The sequence below is a fragment of the Prionailurus bengalensis genome, chromosome E2 (genome assembly GCF_016509475.1).
Source record: "Prionailurus bengalensis isolate Pbe53 chromosome E2, Fcat_Pben_1.1_paternal_pri, whole genome shotgun sequence".
NCBI lineage: Eukaryota > Metazoa > Chordata > Mammalia > Carnivora > Felidae > Prionailurus > Prionailurus bengalensis.
The window spans coordinates 32,000,956-32,021,112 of record NC_057352.1 but is presented as its reverse complement, the minus strand read 5'-3'; the positions used below and the strand labels follow the sequence as shown (position 1 = coordinate 32,021,112).

The window sequence follows — 20,157 nt, the reverse complement described above, 5'->3', positions numbered from 1 at the left end:
TACATTTTACCCAGTCACTATCTTTCCTCTTAGGATGCTGTCTCCATTTTCATTTTTCCCTTTCCAAGCAAGTGAGTCAGCTAGGATGCACTCTGCTTTGAGTAGCAGAAAACTAACTCTCAAAAGGGTAAGCCATCTAAGAGGTCTGGAAGTGAAAGGCTTTGAGGCTGGCCATCATGGATCCAGGCTTTCTTTCCATTTGTTCTACCAGCATCAGTGCACTAGCTTTTGCCCTCATACGTGTCATGTCATGGTTGAAAGCTGCCTGCACAGCGCCAGAATCCTGCCCCCACCCCCCCTACCCCCGACTGTGAGCCACAGTAGGATGCCTTCATGAGGCTGGTCTTGTTATCAGGAAGAAAATCCCTTCTAGAAGCTCCTAGCCCACATGGCCTTATGTCTCACAGATGTCAGAACTTGTGTCATGCACCCCCTTCTTCCCCGCCCCCACCCGAGCTTGCCAGGGAGGCTGAGAAAAGTGAGCATCTAGCCCAGAGGAATAGAAACACCTTGGCTGGCTTAACCCAACTGTGATTCACCACGTGTGTCTGCAAGAGGGGCCAACCTCCCTGAAATCACGGGGCTGAGCCCAGTTGGGATTCTCTTAGCGGGGATGAAGAAGGCAGGGTAGAGATAAGATTGGCTGTTGGGTGGGCAACACCGTGTGCCTGCCAGGATAGCATCGGTATGGTGGTCAGGGCTGTGGAACCAAAAGATTCGAGTTTCTAGAATGAGGCGTCTCACTAGCCAACCACAGGCCCTTGGCCGGCTCCTGGTGATCTCTGAGTTCAGTGTTCCTTGGTCCAACAGGAGGAGGATTCCTCAGTGTATCGTGTGAGCTGATTAATGACTTTTAAAACAGGAAAAAAAAAAAAAGCTTCTCTTCATCCAACTTCTTAAGTCAGGTATCTCCTGACATTTCTTAATGCAGGAAAACAGTGGTCCATGCATTCGTCTGACAGTCACTGTGCCTCTCCCTTGGGGCACCTTGGGGCACAGAGATAGTTAAGACAACCTCTTCCCTCAAAAGGCTCACTGTCTGGTGAACAAGACAGACATTTACACAAACAGCTACGCTGGACGTGACAAGTGCAAGAGTTAAGATCTGTAGAAAGTGCCAGGGACCAGGGAAGGAGGTCAATTTGCCGGGCGGGGGGAAGGATGCCAAGGGGGCCGCCACACACGGCCGTGCAGGCGGGTCCTGCACATCTCGCGTTTGTGGACGCCCTGGCTACCGAGTCCAGAAGCCCTCTGAAGGGAGGAAACGTTGGCAGAGGAAGCAGAGGAAGGCTACAGGTAGGACAAGGTGAAGAAGAGTCCCTGGAGAGAGAAGGGGGAAAAAAAAGCACAATCGATGGAAAATTCAGGATGTAGTCGACGCTGTGGAGCAGACCTACTATTGAGGGAAAGGGGTGGCGGAGGGGGGCACGTACCGGAAAGGAGGCTGAAAGTCAGGTAAGGCTTTTAAAAACCTGAGCCTTATCCTTTAGCTGGCAATGGAGAGTCAATGAAAATTTAAAAACATTAACAGTAACTCATTCCTTCAAAGGTTAGAGAGGCCAATCCCATTTGCAAATTAAGTAACTCCTAAATTGCAGGAGTCCTAAATTACTACCAACTCTTACTTAATAAACAAAGAAGGTATTATAATGTTCGGGAAACAACTGTCAACTGCGCTTCTAAGTTTTTAAGAAAGTTACGAGGAAATGAATACCTGTATTTTGTCCTTCCATAAAACTGAACAGGTTAGGGATATATCCCATAAATCCTACAATTATTTCAAGCACAAGGCGTAGCTTTGCTGCATTATCGCTTTTAAATAACACATCACCAGATTCTGGTTCCCAAAACCACTTTGGGGAAAAATGCTTTCCTAAGTGACATCACCCCATTTTCCATATAAAATGAAAAAAAATAAAGGCTCATATTCAGAAGTGGCAGGCTACAAAAGGAGGTTTGGTGTACCTTAACAGCCTACTATGGAACCCCCTACTGCCCTGAGAGAAACAAAGAAATAAATTAAAAATATAAAAAAAAAACACCCCAAATACACATAGTTGAGCTTAAAAGAGGTGGGCTGGTTTTCCCCTTATCCATTAATAAAATAAATCACTGTATTTCATATTCGCAGTCATCTCTGAAAGTTCTCCTCTTAATTGCCCCCTGGCATCATGTTTTATTTTAGTAAAGTTCAGATTTTATTGCCAGGGACTAATGGGCATAGAGTCCCTGAAGAACTTGTTTTAAAACATTGACCAGTCAACCATAAAAGGGATATTAAAACAGCTACAGAGGCTAAATAAGAATTAAAAAGTATAGCCACTTATTTTTACATTAGAATCCTCTTTCACATTTAGGAATATAATAAAATGTGTCATAAACTTTCTACTTTCATTCCAAAGTATTGTTGTAAGGATCAACGGTAATGCAGATACGATCCTGCTACGGTTAAGCAGCACTCATTAAAATCAAGTGCTGTTTTTAAGCATTATGAGAGGCATTTTAAAATTATAAATGATTACAAAGTTATAAAAGCCTTCCGAGGAGAGAAACAGAAAAGGAGAAACAGGGGAAGGATCTAATGAACGAGGCGGTTGATAAACTCATATATACCATCAGTAGGTCAAAATTCACAAGGCCAACAGGGTCAAGTCCTGGTACAGTTCTGAGATTTGTATGGATCGCTGTTGCGTCATTTTGTGTCCTGCCCCCCAGTCTTGGGATCTTTTTCATAACCACGTAACACCTTTCACTTTACGGATACGCCAAATTCTTTCCAAAGTTTTGGTATCAACGATTAGCAAAGACGCCCCATTTCGTAAGTGGGAAACCGGCCAGGAGAGAATCGATCTCCTAGCCTCGCCTCCAGTTCAACCTGAGTGGGGCACACAGATCCCCAGTGCCCTGATAAGGGGTTACAGTCCTTCTCTTCTTCCAGTGGCCGAGAAGAGGGCAAGGATTGTTCACTCAGGAGGAACAGTGGCTGCGCAGGGCGGGACCGCACACAGAACGTGGAAATGGCTCTTTCAGGCTTCCTTCTGAAATAGGGCACTAGGCGCACAGAGGGAAGATGGCTTTTCCCAACAGAAGCACTCTCTGGCCAAATAGGACAGACACAGGATGTTCAAGCGAAAGGAACAATCTTTTAGTATACACGATCTCTGAAAAGCCTCGGAAACAGAGATCTCAGCAGAGATCCAGGTTGGTGCCAGAAAGGGGGTGGCGGGGCGGGGTGGGGGAGGGCAGTTTCAGGAGCAGGATGGCCAAGAGGCCCAGAAGCTACCTCATTTCTAATTCTGCAGCACCTTCCGTTCCTCTCGACAGCTTTAAATAAAGGCATCTTGAACTGGTTTAGATTAGCCCCCACCAGGCACATTTGTAAAGATAAAAAGAACACGCTTGTTTTCCTTCCTCTGAAAGGGGGCAGGGAAGAGAGAGCAGGAACGTTCAGCCGGGCCTTGCGGAGGAGAGAAAACAAGAGTCAAGTATGTTCTTATCCCTCTGTTGAAAAAAAAAAAAAAAAAAAAAAAAAACCAGAAAAAAAAAACCAACCCAGGCCACGTTGCTTTGAAACTTCTGACTCTCAAACTTCTGGTTCTCCTTTTACCCCTGGGACACAGAGACAGCAAGGAGGAAAGCAAGGCAGGCAGGAGGTGGGGCGAGGAGCCGGGCGGGAGAGCTGGGGGGGGGGGGGGGGGGGGAGGAGGAGGGACGTGTGTTTTTCTTCCTCATCCTGTAGTTCAAGGCGGCAACTAGCTTGTGTAAACATTCGGTAGCCCATCTGAACCCTATTTTGGAACAAAACAATTTCAGTTTTAAAGTGTTTGAATGACTTTAGCTAAATCTGAGGATTTGCCTATTGAATCTGGAGCTGTTCCCTTTCAACTCTGAATGAAGGAAGAATTACGAGGCTAGAGTCATTCAGTGAGGGCTGTCTGTCCTGGCACTCAATCAAAGGGATGAGGATTTGGAAAGAAAAGCCTACAGGTGATCCTCCAGGAAGCACACCAAGCAGTTATCAAAAACATACAAGTTCAAAGCAGCTCAATTTTCATATGTTAAATGTACTTGGATGCAGCCCCGGGCTCCTTTCTAGGTAAAAAATTGTGTGAAAGCTGTTTGTACTTGCATACTTAGCAGACAAGGGAATAACAAAGCATGTGGTACAGCGGTGCCTGTGCTGGGTCCACCTCACCCCCATGTAACACAATAAATCAATCTTGTTCTCTCGGTGAAACACAATCTGATGCTGCGTCCGGGCTTCCCAGACCCGTCCCTGACTCCTCGCATCGTGGCGGATATTCATTTAGTTCACCAGTGCGAAAGGGCCGTCACAACACAAATGCCGTGGGGTCAGGCGCCCGGCATCAGCAGCTTAACAATTCACAGTGCGCGTTATTCACCGGGCTCGGGTGTGATTTTCCCCCAACGCCATGATCTGGGTTTAATGGCGTATTACCTACTTAATAGCTTCACTTGGGCACTTTGGAAAGGAGAAAGAAAGGACACGCACGCTGAGATTTAGGTTATAGAAGAGGGTACGTTTGGGGTGGCCTTCCTGTACTCACCGAGTTTATAATGCCACGGAATTCTGCAGGGCACGCACAGAAGGATACAACTCCCCGTGGTGTGCCCAAGAGAACTCCGAGAACATGAACGCATAATTTTTTTTTAAGTTTATTTATTTATTTTGAGAGAGAGAGAAAGAGAGAGCGAGCGTGTGCACCAGTGAGGGAGGGGCGGAGACAGAGGGAGGGAGAGAGAGAGAGAATCCCAAGCAGGCTCCACGCTGTCAGCACAGAGCCCGATGTGGAGCTCGAACCCACGATCCGTGAGATCATGACCTGAGCTGAAATCGAGAGTTAGATGCTTTTCCATCTTCCAGGTAAGCAAACTAAGAATTAAACGAGTAGCTTGCTCACAGCTGGGTAGAGCCCAGATTCAGACCTAGGACGCTGAACACAGGGTCTGTGTTCTTCACGGACCTGATTCTCTCTCCCTATACGTGACTTTCTTGAACTGGAGTTGGCTTTTATGACTAACGTGATTACCAGCCTACTGGGCTAGAGCCCCCAGTAACCTCCTCAAATCTACCCCTTCCCTCCTTATTGCTAACCAGCTGCCCGTTCTCATCGCCCTATCTGGGTGATGTCGTTCTCTTTCCGGCCCGGCGCTCTTTCGGCCAGTGCCCACGTGAGGTTTCGCCACATCTTGCTTTCCCGAGTGCAACAGGCCAGCTTGTGGTTTCTTTTCTCCACGTCTTCGCTCACTCTGTTCCTGAAGCTTGACATACTGCCTGCCTCCTTCGCGCATCACGATCCCCTACATTCTTCCATGCCCAGGTCAAAAGAAGCTTCTCCCCCCCATCTTGACTACTCTCTCGGCTGTGCTCCCAGGGCCATCAGCCGAATCTTTATTTAGTATGTATTTCATCCTCCTTGGCATTCTATTCCTCCAGACTTCCTCACCCAAAGCCCCCGTGAACGAAACCCCAAGTATCATGAGTACTGTGTAGTATTTATTTTCATTTCTGGGGTACCGAGGGCTTCCACGTGTATTTTTCTGAACTTGGAAAAGTGGAAGGCAGGGAGAAAGAGTATCTGAAGATTCTTTCTAGGTCACAGATGCTTGATTCAGGTGATAGCAGACAACAAAAACAAAGGAATAACAACCACCACCACAACAAACCCTAGTATGACACGCGGTAACACTAGGCATCAATGCCAAACTGTCCGGGTTAAAAATCCTCCTTCCACTGCTTATTAGCTCTATAACCTTGGAAAAGATTCTTAACTTCTCGGCGGGGTGGCGGGGGGTGGGTGGGGGGGGGTCCAATTTCTCTACCGCAAGAATGAGGGATGACAGTGCTACCTACCCCGTGAATTTGCCGTAAAGGATTAAACAATGCAGGAAGCACTTAGAACAGCACTTGGCACATAGTAAGCGTCGGATGGATGGCAGGTCTATCGCTACGTGGAGGGAATATTTCCTTTCCTTGCCATCTAAGACACTAGCTTCTTAAAACAGGGACAAAAGAGAAGGAAGCATTATCGTCCATGCTCCCTCTTTGAGAATCCGAGATGAAAAAACTCTTAAGAAGTTGAATATTGCAAACTCTGCTAGACTTTTTTTTTTTTTCCCCTCTCATCGCTCAGCTTAAGGCCCCGACACAAAAGAGCAAAATGCCATAAACCTGGCTCCTCCCGGCTGCTTATTGTCTTGGTGCTGAACGATCAATTTGAAAGCACATTAAGTCATTTAACAGGTCACCAAGTAGCAGAAAGCTAAAAGTTTAACCATATTTACAAGGAAGAATTATATGAAAATATTTTTACTGACACCATAAAAAACCACCGTTAAAAATGGCTGCATTGAAATACTGAACATGTACGGGACAAATGGGCAGCTCTTAAAATACTACCTGGTTCCAGACAGTCCAAATTTTGTGTCTCGTTAGCAAATAAGATAAGTGACTTTGTCTGAAATGATGTTTTATAAATCCTATTAACAGGCTATAAGGGAGGCCGTGGTTCCCAAAACAGGAGAACTAATTTCGGAGTTCAATCCCCACTGTGCCTACAAAAGGTGGGGGAGCAGAGGGGAGGGGCTGTTTGCAGACAGATCCACTCACCACTCTATTTTATACTGTTCAAAATACCTGCACCCTCGCTATCTCACTTGCTCCTCATGACAAGCCCGGGAGGCAGGTTGGGCCAATACTCCTCCTCCTCGGGTTTTCAACAAGCACAGAGGAAAGGAAAGTGGCTTTGTCGAAGTCAGGTGAACGCAGAACTAGGCGTGACCCCAGGTGGCCCCGTGGCCCTTCCCGCCGCGCGTGGGTTGTGAGAGCCAGCGAATGTGACGTACAGGTGGATGCACCCCTGTCTGCACAAACCCACGGGACACTGTCCTTTTCAAACTCTGCATCCAGATAAATTATAAGGCACTTGTTGGTTCTTTCACTTTTTTGAAAAATAGAAGTGATACACTCTCACCACCGCATAAATAATCGCACGGCGCTTTGTGTATACTTTTTTTTTTTTTTTTTTTAAAGAGCAGGACGTACTCCAGTGATGGGTGCAATTTTGTTTTTGCCTTTTCTTGCCAAAAAGAAAATATGGCTTTAATAGAAGTTTACATCTGCGTGGTATTACATGCATGTAAAACAGATGTAACCTAATTACATTTTCATTTAAATTGCTAAATAGCTACTTAAGTAAAAAGCTAAAATAACATACAAACAACAGTTACTATAATAACAAGTGTACTTAGAATTGAATGAAAAGGATCAAAGCTGCAGCATATAGAATTTGAGTTGGTCTTTCAAAAAGAGAGCGACTTCACAACGCTGCCTTCATGTAACTCAGTAATTTAATGTCTCTCCAGCTCAGCCTAAAGACACAGCTCCACTCGGCCTAGACACATGGAAGGAAATCCATAGAGTTTATATAAAGACTCTGGGTTTCATGAAGATTAGACACACTCTACTAGAGATTATATAGCAAACCCCTAAATTGGAAATTAGAATTCCAGGGCAATACAATCAGCTTGATTATGGTTTTCAGCAGACCTGTCTAGGCTGAAATCAGAAATGGGCTCCCAACCCTGAGATCAGAGCACGCTTTTGGGATTTTTTGCAGAAGACAACAGTACATGTGAGCCGTTGCATATTCATGGCCCGTCCCTTCCTGTGTGCCACACAAAGAAAGGCTCGTCAGAAGGATCCAGAGCGTTTGGGACGATGTTCAGCTTTGGAGAAGGGAACGCGTGGCTGCTCTTCACCAAGGAGGCCAAGGCAACCCCATGTTGCCAGGCTGAGATGGCTGAAATCCTCCACGGTATGTTCTGGAAGAACACAGACCAGCCTAACCTGGCCTTGCTGAGTAACGTCCACGGCTGGCTTTCCTTTTGTTGATTCCAATCCCATTTTTCACAAAAGCGGGTGGCCGTGGTTGTTGTTTTAAGCAGTCTGAGTAGAAAACTGGACATTGAGAGCGTTAGCGTGGTATGAAATGATTTCAAAATTACAGCAGTCTATCACCAGAAGCAAAGGCTTTGGTGCTGGAATGCCTCATGAAAATACTCTCACGTTCGCTTTCTTCTCTAAACTAGACCAGCCAGTTTTTCTTAATTTTGCAAAGAAGTGTTGAAAAATAAAAGACGTAGATCCAGCCAGCCCTATCGGATCACGGGTCTGAAACGTTTAAGAGGAATTAAGAAAAAAAGAGAGAGAGAAAGAAAGAAAGAAAGAAAGAAAGAAAGAAAGAAAGAAAGGGAACATCTCTCCTAAAACTATGGGTTTCAAACTGAGAACGTCCTTATCAAAGGCATGGACAAACTCTTTTAAAAATTAGCTTTAAATTATATCCCAGGATACCGATCTTTACATGTACAGTTAGCTCCTGGCTCCCCTTTTCGTCCGATTTGGCGAATGTCCTCTCTCTGGAGGTGAAGGATCAGAGGTGAGGCACTGAAAGATGTGGAAACGGAAAAATCACCCGGGGCCAGCATCTGGGGTCAACACTGGCACTCCTTCCTCGATGCCGCCCCGAGACGGTATTTTAAGGGGCAAGCAAAGGGCTGTAAGTGCGCACACTGCCTCTCCCTTAACTATTCTACAAACAGCCTGTACTTAAATCTCATCAAAGACCAAACAGGGCTCCCATGCATTCAAAGTTTGGTGGCAAAGGGGCGCCTGGGTGGCTCAGTCGGTTGAGCGTCCAACTTCGGCTCAGGTCGTGATCTCACAGCTCGTGAGTTCGAGCCCCGCGTCGGGCTCTTTGCTGACAGCCCGGAGCCCGGAGCCTGCTTCGGATTCTGGGTCTCCCTCCCTCTCTGCCCCTAACCCCGCTCGCATTCTGCCTCTGTCTCTCTCAAAAATAAATAACCATTAAAAAGAATTTTTTTTTTAAGTTTGGTGGCAAAGATTTTCTTTTGCTTTTTCATACCTGGGCGTCTTACACCCAAACCGTGGTGATTCCCTGCCCGAAACGGGCTCTGGATCTAGTAACAAGGGGGCTTGTTTGGGAAGGGGACAGGAAACATAACTTCAAGAATCTTCTCCTCCCACAGCTACTCCCAAAGCCAAGGGCTTTGGCTTGGTCTCTTCAGATCGGCTGCTGTTTGCTTTCTGCAAAGGGTGTTCGTAATAAAAGTTTCACAATGTGTCGAGAACAAGTTTGCAAACGACAAGTGAAGGCTTGTCATGATTTTGTAACCAATTATTTCATTTGTGTTTTATAAATCGGTCATAAATGTCATTGACTAATTGCTGTCCTCCCCCTCCCCACCCACCCCCACCCCCCCACTGGGACAAACAGGCAACCTTGTACCACTCTTGCCAGGGGCCAAGAATTAATGGCAGGCTTTAAACTAAACTTCACCTATTTGGAAGGACATCAGTGGCGGCTGAGGACACACTGTAATTTCTCTACTCACCACCACGCCTCTCTGCCCTGAAGAACAAACATATTTCCGTCATTCCACTCTACCCAAGAAACTCAGATGCCAGGAGAAAGGGTGAAGGACGGCCCCAAAGAAACAATATTAAAATAATCATATTACAATATCACGGACTTCGTCAAAGTCTTATCTGATCATTACTAAACCAGCAGTTACTCAAAAGCACACATCGAGTGATGATTCATCTGTTTGAGCGTGGCACGAACGTTGCCTTCTACTGAGGCTTAGTAGCTCTGGGAAAGGAGATGTGTGTGAATAACGTCCTGCCTCACGGTGAACTTTAAAGAATAACCACATTCCAAAGGCTGATGCCAGAGGCGGGGAGGAGAGAGAAGTAATTACTTTGTGATGGGTTAAAAGTCAGCAAGGAAAGAAAGCTAAGGGCGGCTCTGTCCTACCAACTTTTCTGGAACTCTACTCTCTTAGTTAGGTCAGCCTTGACAAAGGATCTATGACTCTAAAACAAAACAAAACAAAAGCACGAAAAAATGACATAAATGTGAGAAGCTGCCCTCGTTTTCAGAGTAACTACATTCTTCACCCTAGCGGTGGAGTCTACAGAATTGTTCAGTAATTGTTCAGAACCCACCCAGCTATGAACACCTCCCTTGGAGAATGAGAAGGTACTGCCACGAAGCGCCCAGCTCCCCTTCGGTCCATTTTGTGCAAGCTGAAGTCACGACCGTGGCTTAGAGGCCAAACCCAGCCCTCACACATGTTTTTAAACTTCAAAAAAAAGTTAGCCGTCAACATTTCTACGGAAGTACGGTTCGTTAAAAAAAAAAAAAAAAAAATCTGGATTTCTGGCTTCTTTCGGAAAAAAGAGACCTGGCGGGTGCATCGCAACGGGATCGCCTGGCCCCATGGCCGGCAGTGGGCTGGTCACGGCGACCGCGGGCTGCAGCAGAGGACTGGCTGGCTGTCCTCTTTCGGCTGAAGTGTGCTTTCTGGTTCTGTCTGGTGCCCTCAGCTCCCTCCCACACTGTACCTCGCCCGCCTCCCTCGCTGACATTACCTGCTGGCTCCTGTGCGGATCTGGGCCGTTTCTGCTGTTTTGCGTAACTACTAATTAACTGCTCCGCAAATTCCCTATTTGAAGGGGTGGGGGTGGGGGGGGGGGAGATTGCAGAAGCCCTGAGTCCCATCGAACAATTCCAACTGTGACCAAAATTCCACTCGGTGTTGGAGCTTCAGAACAATGCCGTGCCACACATCCCTGTGCCTGTCTGAAGACATCTCGACCCCCATCTGCTCAGATAACCTAGCGGTCAGCCTCTCCTCCAGGTATCCAATACCCTAGGGGGTCTGTGGCATGTTTTGTGGGCAAACTATGAAAACGAACCACACTATTCTCTAAAGGAAAAAAAAAAAAACCAGCACGTTCTATTTTTATTTACTCGTATTACTACAAATTAAGTCTGTTCAAAGTTGACCTATCAGACATGCATTTTTTCAGCCCCACTTTCTTTTTTTTTTTTTTTTACAGTTACGATAGAGAAAAACCATCCATTCTTCGTGATCTATTTTTTTTTATAATGAGGACCACCAAAAAATGCAGAGAGGAATCTCAGGACCTTTGGAAATAAAAATGAATGTACATATTTTGTGCTAGCTGGCAGTAATTACTTTACCATGTGAGGCTCGGGGTAGGTAGTAACGTGCAATACCTTTAAACTGGGAGCTGTCCCAAAAAACAAACAGGAAAAAAAAAAAAAAACCAAAACACCTGACCTCTGACCCTGTTTTGAAGCATCACTACCCGCTTGGGTAGTGTTTGCATGTTGAAATATTTATTTCCTTCATAAAAAAATCTATCTGAATATCCAATCTCTCGGCAGAAAAGAGTCTCATTTCCATGTTAGCAGAAGCCCTTAAGTAATTTGGGGCTATGATCTGAACACTACAAGCTTTACCCACTTAAAACTTTGCCAGCTTCAAGCTGCATATTTTTCTCACCAGCTCCTCATTTGCAAAGCATATTAGAGATTCAGGTGAAAGGTGACCAAGTTTCCATAGCTCGGAAGCCCAGTTAGAAAACTAAGTTTCTTGGGCAGAGCCGCCACGAGAGCAGTATTTCTGGGCCTTCTGTCACTCGAAGACAGGGCTTGTATCACCAGTGCGGATGAACAAGTTCTGACGAGCAGGTATTGGAATGGCAACTTTCGGGACGAGGTGTGGGAGAGACTGAAACCTCTCTGAACCCTCCAGGCAAACAAGCGATGCCACTGAAAACGCCTCTGGATTGTGACATTAGGGCACAGGAACATCGTCAGGGTGAGGCTTTCTTTATCCGCTCACTGATCATGGTATCTGAATGAAAGGCCTAACAAAAGTCACTTAGACTTTAATTTCCACCACGAAAAGGAAAATTGAAATCTCACGTAAGGCGCCCTCCCTGCATCATATTCGCAAAACTGGGCAGGCCAAAGGGGGGAGGTGCAGGTGAGGCGTGCCGTGCCTTTCCACGAGCGTGCAACCCTCCACCTTCACGGGCAGTGAGGTTGAGATTAACAGCCCCCCAGCTCCTCCTCTGCAGTGCTCGCCAATGAGAAAGTGTGGTGGGGTGAGCCTGTGCCTCATCCTTCTCGGAGGCCCAGGATCCAGATACTAAAATTAAGCTCAGAATGGCTCTTAAAAGCCATTTAGGGCTTCAGGTTTTCCTTCATGGCTGCTGACATTACTTACGAGGGGAGATTGCTTTGTGTTTTTGGTGCAATGATTGGGGGGACACAAAGGAATAAGCCACTTGAACTTTACCTCCAACTGAAAAAGAAAAACCACTTAAAAACATTTTTTTAATTTAATGTAAGATTCGTTGACACGACCTTCCCTCCAAATTTGACGACAGTTCGCTAGGCCTGAAATACTGTGCAGAACCCATGCTATCCCTCTCTGAGGAAAACTGGCTAAAGTCTGTTTAGCCTTGTGTACAACGTGAATCTGTGGGAACGTAGAATTCTGTAATTCCAAAGTACGACAAAGTGGTTTTTGCAGCTAATCCTGTGTCCGTTATGGTTGCTCTAGGAAGGAAAACAAAACAAAACAAAAAACCCAACTATGTTGCAATGAAAAAGAAAACTGTTGTATACCGAGCTATTTAAATACAATCTCTTTTCTCTTACCCAAGAACTTCCCATCCCCGCCGGACAGAATTGTCAGTAGCTGGCTGTTCGATGCTGCTTCGGATTTACAAGCAAAAGCGGTCTTACAGACAGCTGTTTGGACCCTAACCTGCTTGGAAAGAGAGGCACTTTGTAGGACATACGCGCTGTTGATCGGGGCCTCAGCAAGCGTCTCCAGCACCTTTGGGCAAATCAGAAAAAGGTGCCCCGTGTGGGCATGCAAAGTCTCCCGGTTTGGAGCATGGGCTGGACATTAGCTCTTCTTCACAGCGGCTCCCTTACCCAGGAGCCCATATGCAGAGTGTAACCTGTGTGGCGAGTCCTGACCGTGACAGATGCAGAAGCGGGGCTTTTTCTCAGCCACTCTGGTTTCCATGTAGCAAAAGTTTTGCTAAATAATCTTACCAGGGGGTGCCTGCGTGGTTCAGTCAGTTAAGCGTCCGACTTCCACTCAGGTCACGATCTCCCTGTTTCCAAGTTCAAGCCCTGCATCAGGCTCTGTGCTGACGGCTCGGAGCCTGGAGCCCGCTTCAGATTCTGTGTCTCCCCCTCTCTCTGCACCACCCCCGCCCCGGTCCCGGCCGCACTCTGTCTGTCTCTTTCTCTCTCTCTCTCAAATATAAATAAACGTTAAAAAAATAATAATCTCACCAGAACACAGAGGTCGAGGACTAATTTCACAACTGATAAAATGGCCTCGGGAGCATCAAGTTAGAAGGATGAGGAATAAATCAAGGGATTCCAGTCAGGAATAATTAGGAGTCGCCACAGAAAAGTGCAAAGGCATGTGGTTTCACGACACGAGTAACCAGTTCTTCTAGACCTAAGGGTGGGACTGGTTCTATCTTCTTCATAGTTCGACTCGTGAAGGCCACACACAGCTGGGAGCAGCGGGTTGGGTTCCCTCACTGGTAGGAAGGGCTGTGCGTGGCCTGCTGGTAAGCAGCAGAAGCTTGGAAGCCGGGTTTTCAAGTCCAGAGATGAGAGTCTCTGAGCTCGCATGCTTTGGCTTCAGGCTTCCTGTGCAAGCCAAGAGCTCCAAGGACAGGGCAAACTGAATGAAGGCCAAGGGGAAGGGGGCAAGTACCAAAAGAGCTTCAGAAATGACCAAAAGAGCTGGCACGTCTCAATTTTAGCATCGACCTAGGAAAGCAAAGTTAGTGACTGCAGAGTCATGTCAGATGTACAAAGACTTCCTAGTTCTCTTCTTTACCTCCATATTGGGATTCTGCCCCCAAAGTTAGTTATAATTGTCAAAGAGTAGCGACACCTTGATAATGAGCTTGTGACTTTGTAGCTATTAACAATTAACATGTATGCCTCCAAAGGGGGGGGGGCAGAGATTGACATAAAACACAAGAAATTCACATACATACCCACAGCCAGGAAACATGAAAGATGTCCAACCATAGTAGGGACAAAGAAATGAAATGAGAGGTAACTTTTTGCCCCTAAAATTGGCAAAGATTTTTTTTTAAATGGTAATATTCCATCCTCCCAAACATGAGAAGAGAAAGGCATTCTCAAAAACTGTAGATGAAAATGTAAATTGGAACATCTTTCTGAAAATCAAGTGGGTAATGTTTTATTCAAACACTCACTGCACACATATTTATCAAGTACTACAATGTGTTGTGAACTTACAAAGTATACTTCCTTTCACCGTGTAATTTGCTATCTAGAAATTTATTCAATAAAGGCTCAAAGATTATATAAAAGGATATCTGTCATAATATTTAAAAGTGAAAAGGTGGTGCGTGGGTGGCTCAGTCGGTTAAGCGTCTGACTTCAGCTCAGGTGCTGATCTCACAGTCTGTGAGTTCGAGCCCCCTGTCAGGCTCTGGGCTGACAGCTCAGAGCCTGGAGTCTGTTTCAAATTCTGTGTCTCCCTCTCTCTCTGCACCTCCCCCTGTTCATGCTCTGTTTGTCTCTCTCTCTCTCTCTCTCTCTCTCAAAAATAAGCAAACATTAAACACATTTTTTTAAAGTGAAAAAAGATAATAGTTAAACAGATTGTATATTTTGAGGGGGATTATTCTTGAATGAAATGTAATTAATGAGAAAATAATCACAAAATAATATTCTGTGAAAAAGAAAGATACAAAAACTTTTTAAAACAGAAATCTTTCTAATCATACACTCGATGCTAACAGTTCTGGACTGTAGGATTACGGGTAATTTTTGTCTTTTTCTTATACTGTTATGTAGTTTTCGAATATTCTACGAGGAGAATTTATTAATTTTAAAAATAGGAGGAAGTACTGAACAACAACAAAAGAATTCGCTGAAGGGCAAGACGTATTTGCTGTTTTACAAAAACAGCAAAATGGGGACATAAAAACTCCAAATGTACCCTTCAGTGGAGATTTACAAATCCTGAAGATATGCAAATTTGGGGTCCTGAAACAATGTTGAAGGAGCCTATGTAAACAGAAGTGGTAAAGGTTCAAAACAGAAGATCCATCAGAGATGTCCCAGCTTAATCTCTTCCTTGGATAGTTGTGGCAACAAAGACCAAGTATTGCAATGACCCAGGGTGCCTGGCTTCCAATCTATGCCTTTTCCATGACACTAGGGACAGCAATAGGTTCCATTCTATATTTTAAGTGCCAAATCAAATGGTGGTAGCTGTTCACTATGCTCTGTTGAGAAGACTATATAGGAGCTCAGGAAGGAAGAGGCAGTCAGATTAGTGACATCTGCATGGGCCAGAGAAGGGGGAGTGTTGGTAGGCATGCCTCATACATGACATTCTGCAAAAAAAAAAAAAAAAAAAAGACAAAATACTGTCTTCTCCAAACCAGGTGTTGGTCACTATAAAACAGTAAATGTTGGAGAACCTGGCTGGCTCAGTTGGTTAAACGTTCAGCCTCGGTTCAGGTCATGATCTCACGGTTTGTGAGTTCGAGCCCCACGTCTGGGCTGTCAGCACAGAGCCTGGAGCCCGCTTCAGATTCTGTGTCTCCCTCTCTCTGCTCTCCCCAGCTCACGCTCTGTCTCTCTTTCTCCTTCAAAAATAAATAAACATTAACAGTTTTTAGAAATAGTAAATGTCTATTTCTAGGGGAACATTTGATATAAATTAGGACTAAATACAATTATGGCTCCAATGGGCTAAGAATGAAGAGGAAAATTTATAGTTTCCGATTGAAAAGAGGCAATTCCAGGTTTCATAAAGGGGCAGCATCATGCTTCAAGGAAATATTTATACTCCCTCCACACAAAGAAGCTGGGAGGCAAAAGCTAAAAAGTTGAAAGCGTGAATGCATGCCTTTCCTCTGGAAAGTGTTAAATTGAAATAAAGTTCAAAAACGTGAGGGACGCTGCATGCAAGTCTTGATGCTAAAAAAAGCCCGAAACCAATCAAGCCTTGGAGAAACTTCAAAAGTGTCTACTTCACAAAAAAGTTAATAATGAATGAAGTCTACTGAGACCTGTTAAGTAGGGTGTCCATAGGGATAAGACCTCTACAGGGAAGTCACACCTGTGAAAATGAATAGGAAAATAGTAAATAAAATACCAGCAGGTCAAGTCCATCTGTGTATTACATCACAATCAAGTCAGGTCCATTCCAGGAATGCAAAGATGGTTCAACAGCATAAACTCTAACAATGTAATATATCACGTTTACAAATTAAAGGAAAAAAAAAAACATACGGTCATCTCAGTAGACAACCTCTCTCCTAAAAAATTAGGATCCAATTGAATGCAATATGCATCAAAGAGAATAAAAATTCCTTTACTTGATAAAAAGTATGGACTAGAAATCTCAAACTGACTTGTGCGACACTGGAACTGTCCTAGTTAATAATAAAAAAATATAAAGATGCCTACAACTCTACTACTATTCAACACTTTTCTGTAAATCTCAGCTAAGACAGGAAGAAAGATAAATAAAATAGTATCTGTGTTGGAGAGAAAAGGGCAACATCATTGTTATGTTATATCATTCGCTATCCAGAAATTCCAAGGAAATCAACTGAAAAACTACTAGGAATGAGAAAAGAATTTAGTAAGGTACACAAATAAAGATAAAAACTCAGCAGCTATCCTACATGTGTGTAATTCCATTGAAAATAGTGACACTTTAAAATACCTAAAAATAAATGTAAAAGGATGTGAAGAAAAATTCTAAAACTCTACTTAAAAGACACAAGAGGTAACAGTAGCAAATGAAGACACACATTATTCTAATGGATGAGGAAAACGTTTGTTTTAAAGTTCTCTAACATAGCGATCTATAAATTCGATGCACTCGTTATAAAAATGCCAACAGCATTTTTAAAACAATGGAATCTGACCACGTGATTCTAAAGTTCGTTTGGAAGTAAAAGGCAGGAAACAGCAACAGAATTATTTAAAAAAAGAAAATGAGAGGGGAATAAGCCCTCCATTTCAAAACATAAAACTTTGGTGATCGGGCCAAAATATAAATCAAGGAACAGGACTAAATACAGAACACACGAAGAACCACAAATCAAAAAGAGAAAGATAAACAACTTAACAGAAAATTGCATAAAGGATGTGAACAGATGAAACGAGAAGAAAAAGTAAAAGGTCCACTAACACCACCTATCAAAGTGGCAAAAATACAATGATCAAGAGTGACAAATTGGTATCAGTTCTTCATACACAGTTGATGGGAATGTAAATGGGCATAGCTCTTTTAGAGAGTGATTTCACAGTTACTACAATCTTCAACGCACACACATCTAACCTATTAGTACCATTGCTGGGGATTTGGCTGCAGAAATAGTCCATATATGCACCGAGAGTCATGAAAAAGTGCTTTCACTACAGTATGGTTTATGACAGCAAAAAAAAAAAAAAAAAATCACAGTCATCAAGAGCACGGTAGTTAAAGTAGGACATGTATTATGAAAAATCATGGGACAGCCAAAAGGAATTAATTAGATTTCGATGGACTCACATGAACAGTCTTCTAAGTCAGGTTATAGTCAATAAACGCAAGTTGTAGAACGGTATGGATTAAACCATTTTATAAAGAAATAAAAAGAGAAGGAGGGAAAGAAGGAAGGGATGAGGAAAGGAAGAATGAAAGATGAGACACTGCATAGGAAAGAAAAAGAGCACAGTAACACCATATGTCTTCTATGGGTAATAATACATAAATGTGTGCAAGCACAGAAGAGGTAGATCAAACAGGACACACACCAAGCCGATCACATCACTTTTCGCCGGGGGAAAAGCAATATACTTGGCGGGGCACTCAAAGGGAAGTCTGCTTTTCTGGAGAGGCAATACAGAGTCATGGTGACCTGCAGACAATGGAGCTAGGCTGCTGGTTCTGTGACTTAAATCAACCTGCCCCTCAGCTTTCTCATCTGCAAGTTGGGGGTGATAACAGTCCCTACTCATAGGGTTGCATCAAATTCATATACATCAAGCATGTGTCTAGCATACAGTAAACTATTAGGGGGACAGAAATATTAGCTGTTAGGATGAGCTGTATAAAATTGCTGCTATGTGGCTGTTTTGATCTATAGAAATAGTAATTTTCTATGGTCCAAGTCACTGTTCTTTATATTGCTTTTATTTTTTAAAATAAACATTACATGCCTTTTAAAAAAAAACTGTGGAGAAGCAATGATGGGGGTAAGATTAGTAGAGAGGGGCTGAAGGGAGTCACTGTGTGCAGAGAGATATTAAATAGTCTCAATACTGTGTCTAGAAAGAGCTTATCTTTCGGGGAGGAAAGCCAATATTTAGAATAACTTTGCCAAGTAAAATTTGAGACATGCTTTCAAAATCTATTTTGTGCATATTTCCATATGAACCCACTGGACCAAATCTTTATACAAATGACTATATTCTGTGCAACAGTAATGTTATGAAACCTGGAATTTCAAAGAAATATTTAAAATGTAATAATGTATACCTTAGCATGAAATAATTAATAAAACGTCTTTTGCCAAAGTATTACATACTGCTTTATCCTAAATAAACAGCATGTCTTAAATTTGTTATAATTATACCACCCATATAATGTTAAGGACACAGCTCTAACACATGCACACGCGCGTGTGCGCGCGCACACACACACACACACACACACACACACACACTACTATAATATTTAAAACCGAATTAAGGGAATGTCTGTATTTAAAAAGGGTTAGATTGGCCTTGGTTTTTTGGATGCCAGCATCAATTTTTAAATGTACTCTCTATAAAAACTCGTGAAACATTCTCAGCTGAAGTCAATTTAGAAAGAGAAAAATTTATATAAATATAAAAACAAATCTTTGGTATTAAATACACAAACAACTCCAGGAGAGTCGAGAGTCCTAGGAAACGGGGCTATAAATAGTTTGACATTATTACACAATCTTCTCTGCATATCTTGTAATAGAAACTGCTACGGGTGATTGAAGAAATAAGCAACTTTGACATTTCTGAATGTAACTTCAGGAGATTATTTCATCATAAAGGATTGGTGCAGAATATACTAACCAACAACTCAATATCAAAACTCTCCTTGCAACTCTAAAACACTGCCGAATGACATTTAAGATAATCCATTTATCACCATCCAATACAGGCTGCTTGTTCACAAAATGTCACTGACAAGGCTGGAGCAACCCCGTCCCCAGGCAGTGAGTACATGTGACAAGGAATCTTTAATATAGCATCAGCTTCATTTCCTTATATGCTACTGCCGTACCTTGGACTTTGGCTCCTGGAGTTTCTGCAATTTATATGAGCAGCTGTACAAATGAAATGCCTTCTCTTTTTGTCACACACCACACAGGAACATCCCCCTCCAAGGATAATGAAAAGTCTGCATGTTCATTTGCACGCATGCAATTTACTCATGGTGAATTGTTGATGTTTCTATCAGCCATTCTGGAAAAGCTCGGTGCTTTTACTCTCAACACTGGTAATTCTGAAAATGTCAATAATTCTTTATAATAATAATAAAGGTAACAGAGACTTGTGTTTATGTGCTGCGTCTTTGTATTTCCAAGTTGTTTTGTACACGATACCTCATGCTTCTCACCAGATCCCTGTAAAGTTTAGTTATGAATTCCCAACATCTTATAGGTGAGAGGAAAACTGAGAGGTAAGTGAGGTTGTTTTTTGTTTTGTTTGTTTGCTTGTTTGTTTGTTTTTGGTTCAAGGCCTCATTGCAAGCCAGAATCATTCAATGTTGCAACTGTAATGATCCTTAGGGGAGAATTAAGAAGCCTCCAGTTTGGGAGCACCTGGGTGGCTCAGTTGGTTGGGCATCCAACTTCGGCTCAGGTCATGATCTTGCAATCCGTGAGTTCGAGCCCCGCGTCAGGCTCTGCTCTGACAGCTCAGAGCCTGGAGCCTGCTTCGAATTCTGTGTCTCCCTCTCTCTCTGTCCCTCCCCTGCTCACACTCTCTTCCTCTCTCTCAGAGATAAATAAACATGGAAAAAAAACTTTTTTAAAAAGAAGCCTCCAGCTTGGAGATCACAAACTGGTGTTCTGTTTGACCAAATAGGGCCCACAGGTCTACATATCTTTATAAAAATATCTGAGTTTCTGAAGGCACCTGGGTGGCTCAGTCAGTCAGGCATCTGACT

The 20,157-nt window shown here is 43.6% G+C and overlaps 1 protein-coding gene across 1 annotated transcript in view; it reads right to left on the bottom strand.

Annotated features, from left to right (window-relative positions):
* Positions 1 to 20,157, bottom strand: part of FTO (FTO alpha-ketoglutarate dependent dioxygenase) — a 389,618-nt gene that overhangs the window by 100,587 nt on the left and 268,874 nt on the right. The gene's annotated exons all lie outside the window — the stretch shown is intronic.